Below are 24,525 nucleotides of genomic sequence, written 5' to 3'. Positions count from 1 at the left end.
ATTGAAAATAAGATATAATTCACTATAATTTTTAAATAATACATAATTCAAAAATAAAAATGTTTATTCTGTATCATCCGAATATTCTTAATAGGAGAAATAATTAGAAACGACATATAATTTGAGATTTACAAATTTTAAATTACGGTGATTCGATCTTAGTAATGCTTTATAACGGCTAAATGACTTCTCCACATCAACGGAAGTGACAGATGGACATTTCATACATGTTAATTCTTTTGGACTGTACTATATTTCTAAATTTTTTTTTGGATTTTGTTTAATAGTATTTCTCTATCGATTTTACAACCTTAAATCCTGGAGTTTTTCCCAATATGTTTAGTAATTTAGAGTTATTTAACACTCCAATTTCTTGGTCTTGAATATAATAGTGTAAGTACTTCAGTATTTTAACAGTAAATTAAAATAAATCTTGTTTTGTGATATTAATATGCATAAATAAATGGTTTGGAATTCAATTTGACTTATTTTATGAAAGTCATTGAAAACGGGTGCTCAGATAATGCATATATATTTATGAAATTACAAACAATTCAATAATATCACAGACGGGCATTCTCAATTAGATTTTATTAAAGTGTAAATAACAGAACTTATATTTGAATAAAAAAGTTTTGTTTTAAACATTTAATAATTTAAAAATGTTAAATACAATTTACAACCTAAACAATTTCGTTACTATATCGTTTTGATGCATTTGTTTGGTGTCGGGGATTCGTTGCTTTACTATATTAAAACTGAGCTTCACACTACTATGACACAGGAACATCTTGGTAATATGATGTTTCTATATATTGAGTGAGCCATAATAAAAAATATCGAAATCGATAGAGTAATCGGAGAGTTAAAAATAATTGTTTAATAAATATTATTTAATTTTTTTTATAATATTCTCTTGACTTATACAATTTTAAAATATATTTATTATAACACATTAAAAAAGGTATATTTTGTTGTTTGAATTTTAGTCATCTTAAATAATAATTTAAGGCATAACAGAATTAATGAATAACACAAAAATGAATTAAACGATCTGAAACTAAAATTATTTTTTATTACTACGGGGCAATCATTTCGAACATCTTTGAAGTTCCTGGCTCACTGTCCAAATAAAAAAAAACTATACGAAATATTGTAACAGAAATTCAACATCAAACAATCTTTTTGATCTTAAAATTAAAAATACAACATTTACCTATACCTGTATATATATGTTTTAGATAAATAAAATATAAATATTAAATGAACTTTATAATTTAATGTAAATAATAATATTAATAATATACTTTATTTTAACAAAATACAGTAGAATCTGCTTAATACAATACCGTATATAAAAATATTTCCGATAAAACGATTCCTAGCCATGTATTTGGTTGGTTTTATATCTCATGTAGGTAATGTTTTCGTTATCTAAATACAACAAATTTCGGATAAAACGATCTAATTCTTTACGTCCCTTGAAGATCAGTATAAGCGGATTCTACTGTATTTGTAAATTATTTTTCATGTAGTGGATAATAATTTACACCACGTGTAACAACTACTAGAATTTATTTTTACAAATATCTTTGTAAAATACTAATCGTATCTGAACCTTCCATATTTAAACCATTTTTATTATTTAAAGAGATCATCTTCAAATATACATCAACTCATATAATAAAATAATAATTATATTTTAAACGCTCTATAACACCTTTTAATGTTTTTACAAATATAATTATTATTTATTTTAGTGTTACTAGAATTATTATTGTATGTACGAGTAATACCTTATAGTTCATTTTTTTTTTATTTAGATTGTTATGATTAAAAAAAAAATGAAGACTTAAACAACAAAAGTTATTTATAGCTGTTATATGTTACGTATTATGTATATTAGATATTAGTTTTAAAATTAAAATTTAATAATAATATTTGTGATGCTTAAATATGTAATATGTATTTTTGACGGTTTAACATTCGTGAATTGCTTTTATTATGTTGGGTTTAGATCTCAGTGCGTATTGAGGTACATTGTGTACACTGCTCCACTATGTGTTTGATAGTTAATGCTTTGTGGCATGTGTTTCATATTGGTTGAGGCTCTTTTCGAATTATGTATGTGTGCGTGAGAAAGTATTGTCCGATTTTGAAGCGGGTAATAGCTATGTCTTGTCGTAGGTTGAAGTTGAATAGGGTGTGCTATTTTTCTATTGGTTTTTTTTTTTTTTGTTGTATTTTTGAATTTGTTAGTTGTTGATATTGCATTTGTGTGATTTTTTTCACAACGAAAGGATTTTGTTTTTAATAGAATTTTTACTATCGCTAGTGAAAATGTTATTTATTGTGGGATTTGAAATATTTTTTTCGATGCAAAGTCAGCATATTTGTCTATTTTTTAATTCTATACCATTATTATTAAATATTTTAAACTATCCATTTAAATGTACTGCTGTGTAAATTAACTTAAGATTATTAAGTTAAACATTTCTATTTTTTTTTATTTATTGTTTTTTTTTTCTTTTTTATAATAACAATAATATTCTTTGTCTACTAGAGTAATTAAACAATTTACATTAAATCTATCAAAGTGCTTTAAATCTCTATAAAATACCGAGCTTATAAACGTCTAAGATAATCGGTTAATCAAGTATTTACATCATTACTACAGGGAAGAATTAAGTATAAGCCTCGACTGAAATATTTATATACATTAACGTATCATTATGTTATGATCACAATAAATCGTCGAACGATCATTATTAATGATTTTACGATCTTCTGAAGATTTTTTTTCGTATACAATATTAACTCTACTAGTTCCACTATCTTATTAGTTAGTAGTACACAATAGAAACGTTATTAAAAGAAAAATCGATTTATCCGGATACTTGTTTACAATCCGTGATCCGTGTAAACCATCGAAACGGCACATCTTCATGTTATTTGATGGAAACAGCATTACAGAGGTTTCAGTTTTTCATACATTGGCATGATCCAACCGATAAGCAAAGTAAACGTATACTAGAGACGTACATATGTCTGTGTGTGTGTGTGTGTGTATGACAAGTACGAATTAGGTCAAACTTCGATACTCATCAAATAGCTACTATATAGTAGTGCATCATTCACACTGGCCACAGAAGTGGTACAGGCGGAAAATACGGTAAATACATTAAAAGGGCAGAGAAACAACGGTGTTTATTTAAGTTCGACCGAGCAGGATAGTATCCATCAATCAAGGCAGCGTAAATACGTACGTCAAAAAATATTTTAATTTATTTCAGAGCGGTGCAGTGATTAATTATACGATAACAACTAAGTACATGCAATGCTAACTAAACGGCCATAAAGACTTATTATATTTTTTCATTTGAAAATGAAAAAGAAAAGGAAAAAAAGTGAAAACCTGCAATGAATTTACATACTTATCTCATTTAATTAAAAGAAAAACATATAGACTCGTATTAAAATATGTTTTGAGTGTTTTAGATATGTAAAATTATGAACGGGGTTCTTTGTAAAAGTAATATGAGATATTAACATTTATATTAAGCTAATAAAAATAAAAATAATAAGAAACATAAATTTTCTAAGATTTTTGTAAAATATAAAGAACATTTAATGTACAAATAAATAGATAGTTGGTCGATTTTACATTTAATTAATAAAATGTAGTATACGGAGAAAACATTAAAAATATTTAAAGAATACTGCAGAAAGACAAAACAATAGATAAGTAATAAATTCATCGCAACAGCACAATAGGTCTACTCTGTATATATTCAATTACACACAAGTAAACGTAATATTATTAGACAGACCATCAAATTTTTTCCGTTTAGTTGAAATAATTTGAATATAATTTTTATAATTGTTGCGAACTAAAACATTTAAATATTAATTAGTTGACAGTATTAACAACCATGCAAGTATATCATTTTACTATCACAGACAGAATCGATCGCAAACATAAATCAAAATCTATTGATCGCGAAGAATAATAATACGGTGGTATCTCAATGAACAGTTTATAAATTCAAATGATTACCATTAATAACTATGACAAAAATAATCCTTACAAATGTTTTTCATGTGTTTTGTATTGATCAGGTATAAAAAAGAAACCAGCTATATTAATTTTTTGTTAAGAAAATAAAATGACTACTTATCACATTTTTACTTTTTAGTCATTGCTCATTAAAATATTTATATCTCAAAGAATATGTAAAACATATACTGTAACATTAAATAATACAAAGATATATGCAAAAAATAATTAATAAATACATTCGAATAAAAAAACGCCTTAAAAATCTAAATATTCACTTTCCATAACATGTTACTATATAATATATTATTGTTTTAAATTAAATGCTTTTTAAAAGAAATAATGGAAGTTAATTATTGAAATTGAAATTACAATATTTTTTTTTTTTATGGGATACAAGCCTTTTAACCTAAACTAATTTCATTACACCTAATTAATAAATGTTATTTATTAGATAAATTAACTTTTTAGATTTTATAGTTACATTTATGTAAAATGATTAAGTAAGCTGATTAAAAAGAGTTAATATTATAATTACGTAATTTACGATTTTTGGACATTTTATTACATTATAGGTGTTAAAAACAGAAAAACTGTACACTTGGTAAATTTAAGATAAATTATTTATTATATATTATTATTTATTAACAACAGTTTTAGATGCTATATCAGTAGATCCTAGTGAATATATAATAAAAAGATTAGTAAAATCAACCAAAGAAAAATACCAGCAGCATATTTTTAATGAAATGAGGAATAAATTTGACCATTTATATTTGAAATCATTAGTACTTCATTAGGATTCTAAACGGTAGCCAGATATTACTGGAAAATATAAGCTTGATCGACTTCCGGTAATCGTTACAGCGCCGAATGTAGAACAGCTGTTACAGTTGAAGAGATGTTCCACAACTTGACTCGAGTATAGGACATGAAATATCTACTGCTATACACGATATCTATTCATCTATATTCGATAAAAATTATAGGTTATGTATAGTTTTGATACTCGAAAAAAATAGCTGACAGAATATTACAAGAAGAACCTAGAAAAGATGCACAAAAATAAATATACTATCAAATTTGAAGATGTGCAACTCTTTCTCAACAAATATTTACCGATAGATCTATTTGCTGCCAACTCAATAAACGTTTTTAATTGATTCAATATTCCTATAGATTTTCTAAAAGTTCACCCAGAAAAGTGGAACGATCTAGAAGGGTACAATGAAGGATAACTATTAACGGATTCAATTAAGGTGATCAATGATATAGCAGAACGAGGAGTCGAAATTATGGAGAATTATAACAACAAATATATAGTATATAGAATAATTTTAAACAATTTAAATAAATCACTTTAACCACAACTAGTAGTAATTATTTTACAACATCCATCTACATACAAGCGTGACTGAAGTTAAAGTGAAATACGATGAATAGGTTGGCACATAACACTATAATAAATTATTTTTTAAAAAATATTCAGGTTGTTCAGGATTACTGAAAAAAATATTCTGGATCCACCAGAGAACTTCTTAAGCAACCGTTTATTTAAATTAATAATAAATAAGTATTGTCAATTTTATAAATAATAATTAATTTACAGTAAATGTTTCCTTCTATAAAAAAAATTGTATAGAAAATATAATTTCAAATCAATTTTATAAAAGATTTTTAGTTATACAATTAATTTATTTTTAAGGAAACAGCGAAAAAAAAAAAAATAACAGTGGCCATGGTTCCATATTAGATTCAATATCATTTTTCTTGTCAAGATAAAGGTTTAGGTGACATTTTTATAGAAATTTCTTATAGAAAACATGCTTCTTGAAAATAAAAGCTCTATACAATTTTATCATAAGAATATTAGTTTATTAGATAGTGAGTAAAAATGAAAAAACTACCACCAAATTCAAATATTCAACCCTCTTGGGGTACGTCTTAAGGTTAATCTATCGTAACGAAAATTTTATCTTATTTATATATGTATTAGAACAAATTTAGAGGGTCTGTGTATGAAATTTCGAAACTCCAAAAATAAGGACCACCTTAATATATATATATATATATATATACTAGCTGTCCCGACACGGCGTTGCCCGTGTATTAATTTGTTTTTTGGCATTTTCGTAGGACATGTATTATTGTTATTATGTATGAGAAAATATTTTTTATTTTTTTTATTTGTAGTTTATTAGTGGTTTCTGAGATTATAGCGTATAGTAAACTATTGAGTATGTCAAATTTATATTCATATGATGTCACTAATAATAATCCACGGGATTAAGGATAAAACATAGTCTGCAATGAATGAGTAAATTACAAAGTTCTTTATTGATAAAATAAACAAATATAATTTTATAAATTATGTACATTTAAAACTATTTTTAATAATAACTTATATTATTTTGAATTATAACAATTTATACAATTAATAAAAAAATATCCAACTCCAAAATCACCAAGGATCCCTTCCCCGTCCCTTTGGGGTAAAATTTCGTACGGAACGCTGCTAAGCACACAAAAAATAGGGGCGTAGCCAAAACTACAAACGTCTAATTCCAAACACGCCAGAGATCCCTTCCGCGTCATTTGAAATAAAATTTCGTATGTGACGCTGGTAAGCACACAGAGAATAGGGGCGTAGCCAAAACCGCGAACATCTAACTCCAAAAGTGCGGATAAGAAATAAAATATTTTACTTACTTTATTTAAATAGTTCAAGGAATTCAATAGAAACTTTACTATACTTAAACTTCACTGAATAATACTGATGAATACGTCGTACCAAACTTCGCATTTTATACCTTTGAAGATTGAAATTTCTAGAATGAAGCTTTAGGGAACATTTTATACGACTTCACTCTCTATTCTTTTTCACAATTATTGCAATGCAAAAATATTGAGGGCCTTAATCTAAATAAAAACTATCCTATCTTTTATTCATATCTCCACGCCGCCGACGATAAAACACACACAAAAGAAAAAAGGTCAGATTACAAATTATATAGATACTATTTATACAGATACTATCGCGGTCGGTAGCGAGAGTACCCGAAATACACCATGCAATTGTACATAAGTATGTCAATTTATAAAAAAGTTAATAATTATATATTAAAAAATTTGAGATGAAATTTATCCTACATTTTAAGTTGGACCAAATTACACATGGTGTAAAAAATTTCATCATGATCGGTCCATTAGTTTCGGAGTTCATTTTGGACAAATACTGTGACATGATATTTTTATTTATAAGATATATATAATTAAATCATAATAAATTTATGATTATTAGATGACTCTGAAATGATGAAATAAATGAACCGGATATTACGACAAAAATAATTATTTAACAAAAAAAAATCAGTTAATTAAATTGAAAATGTCTATTATTTTTCTGCATAAAATGCTCATAACATATTTACAAGAATTTAGGAAAATAAATAAATTAAATTACACTTTCCAATTTCGACTGTCAGAGCAATTTTATCACATAACTAATCATTAAAACTCAATATATTTGCAGTTTAAAAAATACAATTATTATTATATGATGAAAATATACTTAATTTTCCGAAATAAAATAATAAGCTTGTAAAAATGCCTAATGCAGATTTATTTTTAGTCTTATTTTTGCAACTATAGATTTACCTGAATTTATTTCAAATATAATCACATTAAACTGCGCTTGAAATTGTTTAAAAAATATCTAAATTCGAGTGTTTAACGTTAACACCGATTGTCCGTGGTGAAACTAATAGCTGCATAAAAATCTCATTTGTGTTTTATTAGTTATTCTCAGGGTAAGTTAGTATCATTGTATGATATATCTCATATTAATTGCAGATATTGTGACTTATAACTGTTTATTATTTTTTTCCTACAAATAAAATAAAAAAACAATTTTTAAATTAATTTCATAAATGGTTAATGCAAATATCCGATGGAATTCAAAAATTACAAGTCAAATATATATTTTTTTTTCCACTTATATACATATTTTTTCCTTTTTTCGCTTGGTTCAATAAAACTATATGATAATTGTATTGGTTTTCCCCGTTCTTGTTTTATATGGTTCTGTACAAGTTGAAAATGAATTATAACAATTTATATTGACATTACAGCATAAATTATTTAAATGTTTAAGTTTGTATAATGCACTGCTGTATTGTGAGGGATTATATTAAAAGCTTTTCGTATATATTCAAAGCCACTCCGTTTTAATACACACCATTATTTTCCACGTAGAAAAATATGATTTTTTCGAGCGTACACAAAATAAACAGTTATTTATTATACCGTTCACGTCGATCGCGTTTAATTTCAACCAGAAGTAAATTCAGGAAAAAAAATTAACAACCTATTCGACGATCGGATGAAAAAAGGTTTACCTTTTATAAAAAAAAAAAATAACAAAATACTACGTAATATAGCAAGATGCGTGGGTGTGTATCAGAGAGAGATAGAGAAAGAAAAGGGATACAGTATCAGCTACGGTATTTTTACGGGCGTACACAAAAATTAGAAGACACAGAACTAAAGACACAGGAAAAATAGGAGGCACGCACGACGAATAATTACTCTGATCGACCATAGAGAATTTATATCCGTTTACCTTTAATTCTTTTGCACGGAGTGATTGTCAATTATTGGAATCTCGTCGTCCAAAGACCTGCGCACCATACCGGGCATATGTACCGTGGTTGCACTCACCTACGCACTTTATACCGTGACAGTGGTACGACGTGTAGAGGCTCGCATTTCCGTGGGGTAATTCTTGCCGAATTAAATCCTGAATAGGGGAACATAATGAACGTTTCCCTGCATTCTGTCACAAGTAATATCATTGTACCGGTGGCAGTAAATGAAACGCAAAACGCTTTCAATAAACCACACGTACGTACTGCGTCGACTCCACCGATACTAGCCTATATCGCACACCCATAAGCTGAGCCCACGCCGAACATGTGTCTTCATTATTTCACTTCCATATGTGTGTGTTAGCTTGGTTATGTTCCGGACGAAACACGAGTATTTTCTTACCGGAAACGACATAGAACGTATACACATGTACGTATCGCAAATCCAACGGTACAGGGACGAGTGTGTACATGGCATAATCTTGCTAGCTATACCCCGAAATTTGCACTTTGAATAAGATCTGCAAAACTGTCATGGGCTTGTGCTCAGTTTTCGTTTTTATTTTCGTCTCGTTTCTCATCGATCCGTATTATATAACAATAATATTATGTACGTCGTTAGTCGCGTCTCATTAACGATTAATCTATTAGTAAATTTACGAACCATAAACCCAAGTAAAAAACAAAAAAAAACAGACGTCTCGACCAATATAATAAATTCTGTTATTCTCGGGTTCACGTGAACGAGGAGATAATCTCGTAAAAAACGAGTGAAGAAAATATGACGAAAAGACATAAAAGTTAGGAACACGGCTCGAAATACATGCAATTCAGGGAACATGCAAGTCCGGAACGGTCCTCTAAAAATTTGAGCCACAATTGAGTTAAACGTTTATATAGATCCAAAGCTGTTTTCGACCGTATGGGTTCACGTGGATTTTTCACATCGTGTCAATAGGCGAGGTGAGTAGAAAAGGAAACAGAGCGCGAAATAAGCGATTACTTACTGAGCATTCCACGAAGACCTAGTTCGTTAGTTTTTCAGTAGCACATGAAAAGTGACAAACAAGTTCAGCACGTTATATAGGTAGAAAATCACGAGTATAATTTATCGAAAACATGCATTTCTTTTTCTTTTTCGAAAACCATGTTATTTTCACAACTTTGCAGTGTTTTTATTATTTAAACAATAGTTTTTAACGTATTTTATTATGACCAATCTTCAGAGAGAATAATTTATTTTCAAAATCATAAAGTTTTATTTCAAATAAAACTATACATCTGAATCGATGATTGCAGAAATGTCACGAGTCATTTTATGAAATTGTGCTTTTAGTAAAAACGTATACTATTCATGTATTTCAATGCGTTGAGTGTAAAAACGTCATTAGTTATATTTTTTTATCAGAAAAATAAATAATAATAATCAGTGTTTTTACACTAAACGCATAGAAACACATGACTACTATACGTTTTCACTAAAATTTAAATCTCATAAATATGCGACTCGTACCATTTCTACAATTATCGATTTATATGTAATACGTTTATTATTGGAAAAAAATTCATAAATTCTTTAAATAAAATAATTCAATTTATACGAGTAAGTCATAATATTATTTTAAGTATTTTTTTGATTCTATATTTTAATTCATTTTAAACTGACTGATCTGGTTCAGTAAATTTATGTATATTTAACTATAAACGTGATGAGTAATTTCAACTTATTCATTATCAAACAATATTAGATTTCTTAGAGATTAATAAATATTTTAAAAACTCTTATATTTTCAAAAATATTGTGTAATTGAAATTACTTTCATAAATATTTTATTAGAATATCTTTTCTCTAAAAAATTCTTGGCTATGTACCAAAACCAATAAGTGTTATGTTCGTATGATTGATTAAAAGTTCCTATATTTCTTACATCTTAAATTAACGGAATTAATCCTTAAACTATATTTTATTTCTATAAAATACTTTTAACAAAAACTGGATGAAATAAATAAATAATTAACCCAAATTTAATTTTATTTCAATATACGCACATAAACAATAATTCATCTCTTTATTTTTACTTTCACTTTTCACAATGTTTATTTATTCGTTATAAATATTATCATTTAATTTTTAGACATGTATAGTTTATTATGAATGATATAATTTTAATTTTTGCTAAGAAAATAATAATTTATGTTTTTCTAAGTAACAAATGGATGTCCTCTATTTGATTTATTGATAATATTAAGTGAAAAGTGTAAAATAAAAATACTTCTATCTATATATAAGTAAACATTTTTAACAGCCATGAACCATGTCCTGAATCCAAAATTTATGTTTTCATAGTTAAAATTCAAATAATAAAATATGGTATAGTACATACACGTTAATAATATATTAATATTGTAAAATATAACTTGTAATATATTATTCGTTGAAAATAGCAAATTATTTGTCTAAAATTATATAAAACTAATTATAGATATAAAAATATTTTTGATTTTATAACAGTTAGTAACAGTTTTATTAAAAATAAAATATGGACAATTTTATTAATATTTTTTAATTTTTTTTTTTTAGTTCATCATATACATTTCTCATATAATATTGAAGTGCAATAAATTCACTAAATGAGATTCTTATTTTCTCGTTTTCTCGTTAACTTCTTCTCGCATCAGATTGTATAAAATCGTTTATAGTTGATGCGCACATTTTCATCTCTGATATAATAAAACTGTCAATGGGTTTACTCAGAAACCATCTCGGTGTGTTTGAATATGTATTATAAAATGTTTAGACACATATGTACGTGCCGAGATGTCGTAATGGCAACAAAACTGGAAATAGTTTGTACAAATCAATGACAACTTGATGAAAATTTACTATATATATATTGTAGGTTTCTATAACTTGATGTAAAAATAAAATGATAAATGCTAACATATTATTTCCAATTGCAAAAATATTGTGATGTATATTTGAGAACATGTCACCTGTTATGCTAACCTACTACAACTAAAAACACAAAATAGATTGACATTAAAATGTAAAAATTCTAGAATATATTTAGAACACATCAAAGATAAAAAGTACGCATGAAAAATATACATGATTTAATTTAAATAATTAGATTGAATCGAGAAAATGATTATATACACATTTATATATTATACTACCTAGGTACCTAGGTATATTCACATTATATTATTGCGAATTACATCTACATCAATCATGAATAATGCAAAAATTGTATTGTATTTTATCAAAAATAGTTTATTTAAATGAATTAATAAGGTTTGTTCTCACAAACATAAAAAATATAATGTAAATGCGCTCAAAAAATTAAATACTCCAACTTTCTTATGGACTACATACGTCTTATACTTTATGGAGATAATTTATTCATTTTAATTAATGATTTAAATACTTAATTTGTTTAAAATATTAAATTTGTTAATATATATAAAAATTTTCAACATAATAATTCCATCGATTTCTATTCTTCATTGAATTTTGTTTATTTTTAAAACGAAAATATTTAACCCTACAAATATAAAATAAAATAAAAATAAACTGATAATAGACTATTGGTCATGAACACCATTACTCGAGATATCGTAAACATTGTTACAATGAAAAATATATTTTACGTTGTAAGTTGATTTTTTTGATATAAATCTAAGTTAAAAATTTTTCTAAATGTATTAAATATTGTGGGATTACTTTTATTTCATTAAATTAAAACAATTTATGTATCAAAGTGCTTATAACAATAATCAATTTAATAAAATATGCGTAATAAATAATTCGATTAATATTAATATTAAACACGGTTCCTGTTGATTATTAAAATATTCAATCTCCTCTTTGTAGTAAGTACATGAAATCCCATTAAATACCCACTCTACCGTTAAACCTGCACTCAGACGAATAAAACACACTAAGTCCACTCGTACTCAAGTTTATAAAAAGAATAATATTATACACACAAGACACATATTGTAACGGAACATGAACATGATTACTCCTATCAGATGTGTGCGCGTATATATAACTCGAAATATGTATTAAAACTGGAAGTATTATTATTATTACATTCTTGTAATAAGTTACAACAAAGAAATAACGAGAAATAAATGTAGGAATTTATATTAACTGCCGAGGAACCTAATCAATAAAGATTAATTTCTCGAAATGTTTATACCATTTACTTCATTCATAGGGTTATTTATTTCGTACGTAACAAATAATCCAGAAAATTACGTGATGTATACGGTAAACGTGATATATGATGAATACGCCATGTTATATTATTATTAGGGTGCATAAAGGTTGGTACTAATAAGAAGCAAATTTAGCATTGTAATACTTTTATGCGAATTCCGAGTGCTTTTGTTTATATATATGTTTGTTTCGACAGCCGTGAAAATGAATTAAATCCTTTAAGTTTAGAACTTACAACGAATAATAACACGAATGACAAGGATTTTGTTGAAATTAAATGAAATGTTTATTAATACCCGGTACAGAAATATGATAAATGTACTCGTTTGGTAAACTATAATTTTAACAATTCAAAAAATTTAAAATAACATAAGTTATTTCACACCAATTTCAAAATATTATGTCCCAACATTTTATTTTATTTTTTATTCTTCTACAATTATATTTTAAATGAGCGATTTTGATTAAGAAATCTTTAAATATGTTACCATAAACGTATAGGTCTTACTAATTTAACCCAAGTTTCAAAAAACAATTTAATATTTTGAGATTGTAAGTTAAAATTGATTAATTGTATTTACATCTGACCGGTAGTCAAGGATATTCAATGGAATATTTAGTTGGGATTTTAAATATTATTGTTCATTAGCTGATATTTATTCAAAAATATTTTCTATTCAACTATAAAAACAACTAAAGTATTTGGTATATTTAAATAACTGACAAACATCAAGTACCTAATTCATTTTGAAACTTATTTTAAATAATCAAAATACTAAGATATAGAATATATATTTGTAGTTTATATCATTTTTTAATAGTATCACATAATTCAATGTTTTTATCCAGATTATTATCAGCATTGACAAGTGAAATAAATATTTTTTACCTTACATTAAATGTCTCCAATAAATATTATAATAAAATCAATATAAAGTCATCTAAAGTTTAACTTTTGTGTGATTTCCAATTTGCAGAAGTTTGACATGAGACTTTTTGAGGTTTTAATGCTTTTAAGATTTTTACTGTAGAAAAACACGTAATTGTAAACCCGTATGTAGCTTCATTGGCTTTGTCCTGAATCTAAAGTAAACACAAAAATAGGATTCAGGATACAGTGACTAAATATTTTACGTTTCGTCCTTTTCATCCACCCAGTAAAACACATCAGTGTTGTATTATTGTTTTAAATTTAAAATCAATAATAAGTCTTAAAAATTCGTATAACTTTAAAACTCTAAACAAAACTTAGACATTTGTTCATTTTTAAATACAATGTTGTGTATTATTAAGTGGTCAAGGAATTATCATTGTATTTTTAATTGTAACTATATTGTAATAGAAACTTTTCTTTTTTTATTAAAGTTCGGAAAATAGTAAATCTAGATAATTTGAACCTATTATTAATTACTAAACGCTTATTTAGATAGTATATAATTTTCAAACAAATAAATAGAACTATAACCAAAATATCTCAAAAATGATTTTCCCACCGTTGTTTAAAGTTCATGTTAAAATAAGTTATTTTATTATTATTAATGAACAAAATTTGAAAAAATTAGAGTAAATAAAAATAGAGCATTTTATGTTCCGAAAAAAACAACATACATATCAGCGGTCTTCACTCGAATTTTAGAAAGGGCCAAATGTAATTTTTGAAAATTACTTGCAGGGCGCATATATTTATAATAATAATAATAACCGTAACATTGATTTTTTTTCAGAAAAAAATCCATTTTTTAATTCAACTAGTTTGTCTTCTCTTATTTTAGATGGGTGGAGATAATTTTTAGAAAATTAAATTTACTGAGTTATGTAATGACGATTAATATTATTAAGTTTTGGAATATTTATGGTTTTACGACAAATTAAATATAAAGCATCGTGTTTCTTACCAGAAATATAGTAAAATTCAATCTCTCAACTGTCTTGAAATATTCTGTGTTCATCTTTGATTTTACGTTTCGCCATGATAAAGAATTAAAATGTACGTGATAAAATACAAACGGGCAATAAGCGATAATAGATAAACTTATCATACAAGACTACGCGGTGGAAATGAATAAACCCATAATCGTAGGTACCTGCTTATCTGGCCAACTGGTAATTCAATATAAGTTTTAAATAAAAAGATAAAATAAATAAAAACAATAAGATAAAAAGCAACGTTCATTTTATTCCCCGTTATAGAATTTTGGATTTTAGATTACAATTTAATTTTAGTGCGGGCCGCATTAAATTTGTTAAAGGGCCGCATGCGGCCCGCGGGCCGTGTAGTGGAGACCGCTGATATATATGAATTTATATTTAAGACTTAAATTTAACAACAGGTTAAGTACAATCATTAACATAAAAAATTAAATTGTATACAATAAATGGACTAAATAAAATAGTTTTGTACGCAAGAACATTGATTAAGTTGTAAAAGTAAAGATAAACCGTACTTATAAACCACACTTTGAAAGACTGCTTTTTGAGTGCTCATTTAGTCAAAACATCCCTTCCAAACATATATACGGATGTAAAAGTGATTGGATAGTATAAAGTTTTTGTTTAAACATGATATGTTTATTTATGTAACAATGAGAAAATAAACGATTTACGAGTACATGATCATGATACACGCCATAGTTTGCTTATAACTTAACCGAATACTTTCTCCAAAATCAATTTATTATTAAAGCATGCATTTTAAATAAACTTCCCCTAATTATAAACCTGAAGTACCTATTTACTTATAAATTAGTTGTTCACGACAATATATGCATTCTATACAATATCAAACTCCTATATTTATGCGACACGAGCTTATTAAATTAGTTTAAGAATCATGTTACTTAGTATGAAGTACCATAATAATACTAGTAAAAACTATTACCATCAATATAATTAATGTAAAATTAAAATAAATTTAAAAATATATTTTTGTCTTTTCATAAATAATATATTTTCATACACGAATTTAACTCTGAAATTTAATTTACACTATTTTATTATATCTGTAGTAAAAACACCTCGAATAACTGAGTACCTAGAATATTCATATTTTACTATTTTTTTCAAGTACATTAATCTGGCAAATTAACTATACGTATTATATTTATAACACTGAAAAATAACGAAGAATATATATTATTTACCAATTAATTAAAAAAAATATTTCGGTGTTTCTCAAATGTGGACGTGATTTTATTTTAAATTACTTAAACTGATTATTAGCCTAAAGCAATAAAATAACATAGTGCGGAACATATGACAAGGTTTTAATATGAGCTTTACACAATACCTTGTCCTACTTACACGTACCATGAAGAACCAGGTTTAAACCAGTTTTTCATTATTATTATTATGGTATAAATGAGTAATCTTAGTTTTAATTGTCATCATACCGAATTTGAATGTCAATACGAATAAAATTATGGTGATATTTGGGTGTAATTATGTATTTTAAAAATCAATGGAAACATTTATGAAGAATGTCATTTTAATTTGTATACGCCCGATTTACAACACGAATATAACTGTATAAATTATAAGCAAATCATTTTTTGTCAATTAAAATACATAGGTGTACCGTATAACTAATACATTTAATATTCGTGTTCTTTATATACCACTTTATATATCAAAGTAGAATAATGTAAATTAAATTATAAATAAATAATAAATTAATTTATAAATGTATTCTTGTGATTTATACTTATTTTATAATAAAACATTTATAAAATATACGAAGAAAAATACCTGTATCTAATCGTAGACATTTTGATATCAAAATTAAATTCGTTGTGATTTTTCTTCACTAAATTGTTTGACCGACTCATGAACTCAATTATCTTTGCTCTATTCTGCAAATAAAATAATCATTTATATTAAAATTTAATATTATAAATAACAGAAGTAATAAATTTCTATTCGTAGTTAAATTATTTTAAGCATATTTGTTTAAAAATCACATAAAACTGATACGTATTCATTTTTACAAAGGCCTATAAGTATTATGTTACAACTTGTATGGAATTAAATTTTTCGTGAAAAGTTTAATATATTTTATGTGTAGAAATATTAGTTTACACACAAAAAAGTCTTTAAGGTATCTTCACCTGACGTGCTTCCTCATAGTGTTGCCACGTGGCGGATCTATAGCTGATTTAAAAGAGAAAAAAGGTCCTTCAGATAAAATATTATAAATATTATGATAATCAAAAAAAAAAAATGTTTAATTAAATTCGTTTTTTAACTGTCATAAGTAATATTTAAAGGCAACTACGTTGCTTTACTCGTTGTTTTAATTTTTATGATGAATAGTTGTCGATCTTTGTAATAAGTCATTATTATTATGCAACTGTATCTAATATTAATGACGTATATTATAATTTATTGGAAATATCATCACTTAGATATTTTATTTGTATTTTTTTTTTTTTTTAGGTATCAAGTAAAATGAACGCCAATCGTACGATTATGTTTATTTTTTCCAAAAAAGAAGAGGAACGTTTTGAAAGTTATATTTAGACGGTCGAAATTTGATTAGAAATTACATTCATAACATGATTTTTTCGTTAGTTTTTAAAATTTCAAGCAATCAAAAACGCTTCCAAAAAATCACGATGAGCCTCTAAATGTACAGCAAAAATCTGTTTTTCAGACCCAATTCATAATTATATCTCTGCAGTTAAACAAATAAAACAATGAAAACGATAAAAACCACAAAATGTCAACAGTCTACCAAATTCAAAACGAATAAACAACAAATCGGTAAAAAAAATTAGAGCACCTATTGAAATCGATTTTATTTTAACACAAACAGAATTGATTGTATATCACATTGTATCTCATCGCCATGTCATGTACTAGGTTCGCAATATTATTATTACAATAATTAAATTTTTTTATTTTTATTTTTTTGTTTTTCGCGCGTTCAAAACGCACTGATTCCGTCAGTTAAAAATTTCCAATTAATTATTATAGTTTAAACCACTCTTGTTTATACGTTAAGGTAGACTAAATATCGCAGATACGATTTATTCGATAGCGAACGAAATGAAACAAAACGTAATAATGAATTCAAAAATGACGTCGAATCGGGTCCGACCGAACAAGTGAAATATCGCGTTCGGCCAACAAATCGATTTAATTATTTTTTTCCTGATTCGTCCTTTCCGCCGACGCAGCCACGTCGGCACGCTTCCTGCCAACCATATCCTGCAGTACACACGCGAACGTGGGTTTATTTACTCGGAACATTTAATCATGTATGATGATAATAATTCGCGTACAGGGTGGTCCACAAATAGTGACGTAACTGAGAGCCCGCAGACCGTGCGTCGTAGGGGGTCTCTTGCACTCTGTCGTAAGTCTATTCAAGACTAAATAATGTGAGACCTTTTCTTGTAAAAAAATTATTGAAAAGCAAAATAAATAAAACTGACTCTATGCCATACAGCCACATGGGCGCAACTAGAGCCCAAATATGTGGGGTGCTGAAATTGCTGAAAACAAAATAAAATGGTATTTAATTGTAATTACTATAAATTATATAAATCTGAAAAAAAAACAGGAGAGCTACGTTTGAACTCAGGGGTGCTAAAAACCCTATTGCGCCCCTATAGCCCAGCCATTATATTATACCTATATATAATGCATTTATCATTATACATATTAAACATTTAAATCTTTCAACTATACACCAATCAATAATATAGCTTGTTTTTAGTAGTAACTTTTTAGTTTTTATTCCATACATATTTGAAAAAATGTGTAGGACATATTTAAAATGCACAACTTAAGTATTACATAACGTAACGAATAAAACAATATTTATATAACTACGTATATATTACGTAATATGAAATACATTTTGTGAGTAACGATCTATTAGCAGTCAGGTTTGACATTTTCTTACTCGTAAAATGTTAGATTAAAATGTCAAATTAAATGAACAACATAATCATTATCCAAATTAAACTTAAACGTTTTGAATTCTCACTGTTAAAATATTTGGCACAATACTCGATCATACTATTCATCTAAAGGAACAAAAAAGTTTACCTTTCTCTCTTGTGATAAACCAGATTCAGATTTATTAAAAACCCGAGACATCAGAGTGACTAAACTTTGAACTAGTAAATAAAAACATCGAATGTTAAAATCCTCATCGAGAGCCCACTAGTGTTTAGTTTACCATGAGCATCTCGGTGAAATCTTTCCGGAGGTATATAATAATATTCTAAGATATTTATACCGAGGGTAATTGAATCCTAGGAATATTTTATACCGGAAGACAGGGAAGAGGAGTAAAATATCCAAAATTATTCCTTTTACCCGGTTAAGGGGAAATATTTTACTGCTTCACCGCGTACGAGAAAGCTTTGCAATAGTGGCACCGGTGGTTCCCACGGGGGTCGTTTCGGAACAATGAAAGAACGCTGTCAACGAGATGGTGGTGCTTGCAGTGATAAACTCCGGGGAAAGGTTTAAAAGTAGTAGGAATGTACGTGGGAGTAGATGATTATTAGATTCGAAGTGAAATGAGGATTGTATTGGCTTTAGTATGATGTGTATTTTTTATTTTTTGCGTTTGTGTCTGACCCGATTTCGACCAGAAGACTTAATATTATCACCAAATTAAAACTAAAAGGAAGGAGTTGAGTTCTAGTTGGTACTGAAAGAGCGTCAGTTGACGAATTTTCAAATAGTTGTATTAATAATTGCAAAGAACCAAGAAGAAATTATAAAAAAAGGCTGGGTTTACCAGTTATGTAACAAAATATAATTTTTATTTTCATTATTACTCAAAAAAATATTCGTCGTGTAGGTAATGTAAATTTCAAAATATTTTTTTTTTAACTATTTATAAATGATTGAAAATTTAATGTTTGTTTTTAACTTTTTCTGAAATTCTTGATAAAATAGTATTGATTTGACAAAAAATCTTGAAAATTCAATACAAAGTTCCTTGTTACTTGTTATTTTTTACTTAGAATATTATATTTTAACAAAAAAATTACGAAAATCTATTTGTAGCCAAAAACTCATAAAATTTATAATTTTTATATTTTAGATTTGAAAATTAGATATGAAATTATTGATAATATTTTCTTTATGCTCATAAAAATATTTTGCATGGAAGACGCGAATAATTGTATATGCTTTATAAACGTTGTTATTCCATAAATATTAATCATAGCGATTCAAAATTATTGTCTGAATACTTATATTAAAATTTTATACTAGTTATTTTATCATTTCGAAATATTATAATGAAATTTGTGCTGTTTATAGGTGCTTGAAACTGTCGATTTTTCCGAAATTGAGAACATAATAACATTTCAATGTCATTTACTTACCTACCTAGATTTTTTTTTTTTTTTCACAAAATGTATTACTTTAACATTTCGAATTACTTTGTTTAGAAATTTGGTTCAACTACTATGTCGACCATTATTGGAAATATGAGCCGACGATCTACTTCACCCAGAACCGTATTTCGACAGCAACGGTACATTGGCTTAAAATACTTTACAACACTGCAATACTGCAATGTAACGGTCCTATGTTTTAACCGAACTAGGAGTTTCGGACTTATCTTCTATCTTTTCGCACATCCCGTTACGGGAGTGACGTTAAAGACGTGTCTTCGACGTGGAGATCGTAATATTATAATGAACGATCTGGTCGACTAGGTTGCTGTACATAGCGCATGCCATACATTGTATGGCACCGCGACGACGACTGCGACGAGGAAGACAACAACACCGCGTATCTCTACGACTCCGTTAGTTACTCCGGAAATTAAATTACACGATGCGTGAACGTGTGCGTGTGATGTTTCGCTCTTCGTCATCGTTACTTACGCGCATATGCGTATCACGTGTTAATCAATTGTCATTTTTAACACTATTACTCCGTGCACCATACACCCGAAACAAATAACACCCAGCGCAGTTCGGCGAGCATTCCGAACCAAACGGTCTAACCGGTCGATTGTAAATCCAACCGATTTACGGATAGTCGATTTTAGGGTTGGATTCGTAACGCATAAATCCCACCGGTAATTTTTTTAGTTACCTGAAATGTGAATTCCACTGGTACGTTTTATCGATCTGTAACCAAATCAACATTAGAACGTAATGTTATTTATTTATTGTTTTAAATATACATATATTTTACATTTATTTAAAAATATTTATAATAAATTACTATTAATAATCAATGATTATCACTTTGGTTGGCCAAAAAATAAAACAAAAATAAGCGCATAGTTGGTGATCAATAGTTGGTCAAAATAAAATTGAATTTTATAGTGATTAGGTGCAGCTTTAACGAATTGCATCATAGTAATATTGTTTTATTTGAATGACAAGATTAAAATTTTTAAATATTGTTGACGTATTTTTGATCGAGAATTTCTGATCTGAGTTTAGTAGGTTCATCAATGCTATTTAATTTAATGTAAATGTACGTTTGAATTTCTAATTTGTTTTTGAAAAATGGTGGTATACTTGGATGTATGTTATTAAAGGATTGAGCTAGATTTGAGTGGAACGACTCGCATACGTAAGTAGTTAAATGCGATTCTGCGTTACATTGAGTCCATATATTCAGTGGATATAATGCTTCTTCTGTGATGTAGGTGCCTAATATATAATAAGCGAACTGTATAGTTTTGAGTTTTTTGATTTAGTAGACATTAATTCAATTAAAAAAAAATCTGAAATATCAGCTTTATTACGCAAATTACGGTATTCCGGTATTCATCAAAAGTGATGCCTATCCTTTCTAAGTGATCTTTCTTGCATACTGTGTACATGATAGATTAATTAAATATATATTTTTATATATTGCAATGACATCTTAATTATATTATTGCTATTTAGGCTTACTACAAGAATCTAAAAATACTAATCGAAAGATAATTCTAAACCAATCTCCTATTTAGGTTTTTGTTTTATAATTTTCTGCTAACCAAATTTTTGTATTGCTCTCCGTCAACTTTCAGTAATATGAAATCTACAACTCAAAAATTTCGAATTCGGCCAATTACATGCGTTGTGTATTGCTTTTTCAAAATTAAAAACTGTATGTTTTGGATACAAATTAAAACTATACAACGAACATATTTCGTTAACAACTTTGAAACATTCTATATTAAATTACACATATTTATCTTTTAATATGTAAAAACACAAAGGAACATAGTGGACATTAAAATATCCATGTACAGTAAAAAGATGCATAAAATATTTTATGCAATACGTAAATGTCCCATCCATGTATACTAGTTTTGCTCTCCACATATCTTCAAAGTTTATTTTACAACAAAATATAATAATACCTTTTTCTTTATTATTAAATTGAACAACATTTTCGTTTCTACTTGTTATACATTGGGTCTCATTTTAAGCATTATGAACGTCAAAGCTACCCGGTAAAAATAAAATACTTTTAGGTATTTTTAGCATTGTCTTTCCCCTAGTATTATATACATTTCTTTTAGCAACATTTTCATCTCTAACCTGTATTGTACTGTTATTTCCATCCAATGAATTTTCTTCTAATGTGTGTTTGATAATTTTTCTTGGTACTTCACAACTATTTTCTATTGTATTTCGTTTTTTTCCAGTACTAAACACTTGCTGTTGAAGGTTATTTTCGGTCAACGCATCGTGAATATGTTCTATTCGTTGGAATGTAATTAAAATGTAATGTAATGTGCATGTAATGTAATAATCGATTTTTTCCAGAATTAATTGTTTTTAAAACTGCGAAACACTTTTTATTGTCACACCGCCACTTTTCACTACTGGACTTTAAGATAATTTGTTTATAATACTTAAAGTTATTCAATAAAAGTAACATATTTCAACGTTCACTGATTATTTAGTGCAATGTGTTCATTTTGAAATCAACGAATGAACAGATTTTAAGACAGATTTTAATCTATTTATAATATAGGTACCATGTGTTATTTAACGCATTTGTATCGCGATATTCCATTAACAGCCATTAAAATTTCGATAATGAGAAGTCGTTTAGATAAGGTAGTGAGTAGTTGATGGTTAGCTATACTAAAAACGGTTATAAAAACTTTGCCATCGGTAGAATTTACATGTTTTTCAGCCAATAAATCATATTGATGGAATATACTTTTTTTTTCAGATAAAAAAAGTGTACCGGTGGAATTTACATATAAAACGATTGAAAAGGAGGAGTTTACAATCGGTGGAGTTTACATGCGCTCGTTTTATCATAGGGGTACGGATCTGAAGTCCGACTGATATCGATGATGAAACTGTACCGTTTCAAATCGTAAATATAGTTGAAATTAATATCCGTGGGTGCGTAGTTTCAAGAACGGTCGTGGTGTGTGTGTATATGTGTGCGGAGAACGGATCACACCGTGATCAACTTCCTTATGAGTAGCTACATACATCTGCATGTTAATTGTGACAGTTATAGTTATTCTGTGTAGTATTATAAAGTGATCTGTCCAATATGTGATCTGTCGATAAACGGTTATCCGTTATGTTGTACATAAAACCTGTATTCTACGTGGGGGGTCCCATGTATACCGTATAGAATCCTTTTTTCTAAGGAAATGAAAAATGTAATTGGTCAAACTGGTACAACAATTGGCATTCTGAAAAACTATTTATTTATTTACCTAACCGCGAACCATAGTGAAAATATCGTGGATCCAAATATTGGAGCTCATACTATCCAGTAGAAATCAATATTAAACACCGCAAAACCCGTTAAACATGATTCATCTATACAATATTATATAATATATCCAAATAATTCACACACACATACACACACACACACACACACACACACACACACACATGCATACATAGAGTTGATAAAAAACTAATAAATATTAATTTGTAACAAATTAACAAATTTAATAACTTAATAACAAATTAAATATTGTGGATCGATAACTGTTATAAAAAAAAAAAAAAAATTAAAATATACTATTAAGCTGAACTCACTACAACGCATATAACCTGCAAACAATACTTTAATTGTTCTCCATTATGTACAACACTAATGTAGTGATATTACCTAGTACTATTGTTATTATTACAATTGTTAATGCGTCGCCAATAGAAAGCGCCGTGAGCTCATGTAAAAAAAAAAATGATAATAATAATAATTAATACCGACAAGCAAAACAGTCATCCTCATAATGGCTGGAATAGAAATATTGTACGACCACGACAACAACGGTACGTGTACGTAGAAAAAAATCTAGAATCCGATTATAATATAATTAACGAAATAATTCTTAGTTTATCTGCCCTAATTTAGATAATTTTACACGATCGACGCCTCTGTATTAATAATAATAATTGGATCGCATTCGTTTGTGTCATCCGATACCAATTATCCGCACAGCTCGAACCCCAAGATGTGTCTCCGATGACGCGCTAGAAAAACTAATCAACTTTTATCGGTGCTCTGGGAGCCAACTAAACGAGGATCGCGTGCCATTCGAATATAATTTCCGCCAGTAAAACTTCACGGAGTTATGGCCTTTTCATCAAGTGCAATTTGTCGAATCTGTTTTATTTTTTTACGTGTGATAA

At 27.4% G+C, this 24,525-nt stretch overlaps 1 protein-coding gene across 4 annotated transcripts in view; it reads right to left on the bottom strand.

Annotated features, from left to right (window-relative positions):
• The window catches only part of LOC112687376 (cGMP-specific 3',5'-cyclic phosphodiesterase), a 105,892-nt gene that overhangs the window by 60,450 nt on the left and 20,917 nt on the right, over positions 1-24,525 (bottom strand). For 3 of the 4 annotated variants that reach the window (XM_025560039.1, XM_025560042.1, XM_025560041.1), the window contains exon 2: positions 16,673-16,776. The gene's annotated coding sequence lies outside the window, so the exon portion shown is untranslated. Of the gene's footprint in view, positions 1-16,672; positions 16,777-20,998; positions 21,034-24,525 lie in introns of all 4 variants that reach the window. The other variant, XM_025560040.1, reaches the window with a different exon arrangement.

This window comes from Sipha flava, unplaced genomic scaffold (assembly GCF_003268045.1).
Source record: "Sipha flava isolate LNK unplaced genomic scaffold, YSA_version1 34_pilon_pilon, whole genome shotgun sequence".
NCBI lineage: Eukaryota > Metazoa > Arthropoda > Insecta > Hemiptera > Aphididae > Sipha > Sipha flava.
Note: the sequence above shows the minus strand (reverse complement) of the source record. Positions and strands in the feature narration are given on the sequence as shown.